Raw genomic sequence first — 4,135 nt, 5'->3', positions numbered from 1 at the left:
CGAGCTAGAATTTTAAATGGCCCAATAAACCGAGGAGCTAACTTCCCCATTTTCGAAACCGAATAACACCTTTCCATGGCGAAACCTTAAGCATCACCATGTCACCTTCTTGAAATTCGATCATTCATTTACGCTTGTCGGCATACGACTTTTGTCTATCTTGCGCATTTTTCAAATGATCCCGAATCATATCAATCTTGCTATTCGTTTCTAAGACCAAATCGGTACTCCCGATTTCTTTTTGACCAACTTCACCCTAACAAATCAGAGTTCGGCACCTCCGCCCATAAAGCATCTCGTAAGGTGGAATCCCGATACTAGTATGATAACTATTATTGTACGAGAATTCCACCAAAGGTAAGTGCTCATCCCAACTACCACCGAAATCAATAATACATGCCCGTAACATATCCTCCAAAGTTTGATTCGTACGTTCGGTTTGACCGTCCGTTTGAGGATGATACGTCGTGCTCAATTTCAATTGTGTGCCCATATCTTCATGAAACTTTTCCCAAAACCGAGATGTGAAACGAGTATCTCGATCCGAAATAATAGATATAGGAACCCCGTGTCTCGTTATCACCTCCTTGATAAACAACTTAGCCAAAGTCTCTGATGATATCTCTTCCCGAATGGGAAGAAACAAAGCACTCTTGGTCAATCGATCAACTATTACCCAAATCGAGTCAAATTGGGTTCTCGCCGTCTTTGGTAACTTTGTGATGAAGTCCATGGTAATGTGCTCCCATTTCCATTTTGGGATTTCTAATGGTTGTAACTTACCATACGGCTTTTGGTGTTCGGCTTTCACTTGCAAACACGTGACATATTGTTCAACATACTTAACAACATCACGTTTCATGCCCGACCACCAATACTCTTTCCTCAAATCAAGATACATTTTTGTCGCGCTCGGGTGAATGGAATACTTTGATTTATGTGCTTCATCAAGTAGCACTCTTCGATGATCACCCATTTTAGGCACCCACACTCTTCCTTGAAAAGATAACAAACCATGCGGACCTAAGGTAATAAACTCCGTTTGTCCCACGATTCGTTCCTCATGCTTATTGTTAACAAAAAGCTTTAATTTGAGTCTCGCCAAGCTTTACAAGGAAATTGTTAGTAATAATCATGCGTAACGATCCTACTCGTATCACCGGATGTTGACTCTTTCGACTTAATGCATCCGCGACCACATTCGCCTTACCCGGATGATAAAGTATTTCACAATCATAGTCTTTCACCACATCCATCCATCTACGTTGACGATAATTCAAATCTCTTTGATCAAAAAGATATTTCAAACTCTTGTGATCCGAATAAATCGTACACTTAACACCATACAAGTAATGGCGCCAAATTTTCAATGCATTGCCAACTCAAGATCATGAGTCGGATATCTCATTTCGTGTTCCTTTAATTGTCGGGAGGCATACGCGATGACTTTACCTCTTTGCATTAGAACACACCCGAGCCCATTTAAAGATGCGTCACAATAAACCGTCATGTCTTCTACCCCTTCCGGCAATACTAACACCGGAGCTTGACATAACTTCTCTTTTAACAATTAAAAGGAAATTTCTTGCTCGTTCTTCCAATTAAATGTTGCGTTCTTTCTCGTCAATTTCGTCAATGGAGAAGCAGTCTTGGAAAAGTCTTGGATAAACCGAAAATAATAACCGGTCAATCCCAGAAAACTTCGGATCTCCGTAGGCGTAGTCGGTCATCCCCAACTCTTTACCGTCTCTATCTTCCCCGGATCTACTTGAATACCATTTTCGTTCACAATATGGCCAAGGAATTGAACTTCCCTTAGCCAATTCACATTTGGAGAATTTAGCATACAACTTCTCCTTCCGCAACGTCTTTAACACGCACCGCAAATGATGTTCATGTTCCTTCATACTCTTCGAATAGACAAGTATGTCGTCAATGAACTCAATTGCCGACTTGTCCAACATAGGTTGGCACACTCGGTTCATAAGATCCATGAATGCCGCTGGTGCATTCGTAAGACCAAAAGGCATAACTACGAATTCAAAATGCCCATAACGCGTTCGAAAAGCTGTTTTCTCGATATCTTCCTCACGAACCCGCATTTGGTGATAGCCGGACCGTATGTCAATTTTAGAGAAATATGTTGCACCTTGGAGTTGGTCAAACAAATTGTCAATCCTAGGCAAAGGATAACGATTCTTGATCGTCACTTTTTTCAACTCCCGATAATCGATGCACATCCGCATACTACCATCCTTATTCTTCACGAATAAAACCGGAGCGCCCCATGGCGAAGCACTCGGTCGAATAAAACCCTTTTAAAGTAACTCTTGGGTTTGATTTAACAACTCTTGCATTTTCGTCGGCGCTAAACGATAAGGAGTTTTAGCAATGGGGGTAGCCCCCGGACGCAACTCAATGCGAAATTCAACTTGTCTTTCCGCCGGAACACCCGGTAACTCATCCGGAAAAATGTCTTCAAATTCATTAACCACTAGAATTTCACGAATGGGTGGTGGCTCATCACGAGTATCAACAACATGGGCAAGAAAAAACATGCCGCCACTAACAAGAAAACGACGTGCCCGTGCAAAAGTGCATATCGGCACAAGTCTTCTTCGTTTATCCCCATGAATAATTAACTCTCCCCCACTAGGGGTCTTCACACGAATAGATTTTTCATGGCATGCATTATCGGCTCTATTATGATCGAGCCAATCCATAACAACAACGATATCAAAATCACCCAAAGTCATCGGGATGAGATTGATTTTAAAGTTTTCGGCACCAAACACAACATTACAATTTTTATACACATCAACCACTAGCACCGTCTTACCATCCGCTATTTCAACTTCTACCGGACGACTTAACTTAGCTAGCGGTTTATTAAGTTTAGGCACAAATTTTGGTGATACAAACGACAAGTTTGCACCACTATCAAAGAGTATCCTTGCTGGATTAGAATTAACCATGAAAGTACCTGAGAAAACTTCGTTAGATTGCTTGGCTTCCTCATTGGTCATCAAATAATTGCGACCCCTACCCGTACACGCCGCCTTCTCTAGCCGCTTAACATTATCGTTGCGCAATTCGGGACACGCCGGCCTCTTGTGCCCTTCTTTGTTACAATTAAAACAAACGATTTTGTTGGAAGATGAGTTTGTACAATCACGGGCCAAGTGCCCTTGTCGACAACAATTGTAGTACGTGGGTCCAAAACTCTTAGAAGCCCCTTTTTTCGCACTACCGATGCTCTCGATCACACTCTTGCTCTTCTTGTTCGAGTGGCTAGTAGCTTCAAATTTTCATTTGCCAAAGGTGAAGTCACTCTTTCGTGGAGCAAGCGACTCAAAACCCTTAGCGATATCAAATAGCTCATCAAAGTCTTCGCCAAATTCCTACTAATCCTTTCTTGATAGTTATCATTCAAGGTTCGGTAGAAATCCTCTTTCAACATATGATCGTTCCCGTCATACTCCGGGCAAAAATGGGTCTTTGATAACAAAGTGGACTTGAGAGTGTTCAAATCCATTGACCCTTGCCTTAAAGTACGTAACTCGTCCTTAAGCTTTGAAAGATCGGCCGAAGTTCGGTACTCCTTGAAAAATTCTTCTTTAAACTCGTCCCACGTCAAACTCATACTTTGTTCTTCGCCATAAAGTCGGATTTTCGCGTCCCACCACAACTTGGCATCACCCCTCATCATGCTACTACCAAACCTCATCTTTTTATCGAGAGGGCACTCACTAGTACGGAAAGCCCCTCCATATAGGAGATCCACGAGCACTCTTGAGTCGGTCTCGTTCACCTTCAAAGGTGGGAGGTTGAGCATCTTTGAAGTTTTTATAGTGGAAGTCTCGCCTTCCCGCGTTATCCTCTTTAAGAACAATCTTAACTTGTTCCTTGACTAGATTGACTACTTGTTCGTCAATCGAATCCAAGAACATCTTCTTAACATCCTCTAAGAAGGCCTCATGACGCCTTTACATAATGGCCTCAACCTTGGCTGTAAACTCAACATCCTCGCTCGAACCCCCTTCATTGGTCTCGGGTCCGTTTCTCGTCTTCATACTATAAAACGGAAAAGGTTAAGCAACGAACGAAAAGACTTAACACATATGTATATACACCA

Source organism: Rutidosis leptorrhynchoides, chromosome 5, assembly GCF_046630445.1.
Source record: "Rutidosis leptorrhynchoides isolate AG116_Rl617_1_P2 chromosome 5, CSIRO_AGI_Rlap_v1, whole genome shotgun sequence".
Taxonomy (NCBI): domain Eukaryota; kingdom Viridiplantae; phylum Streptophyta; class Magnoliopsida; order Asterales; family Asteraceae; genus Rutidosis; species Rutidosis leptorrhynchoides.
This window is presented reverse-complemented; position numbering follows the sequence as displayed.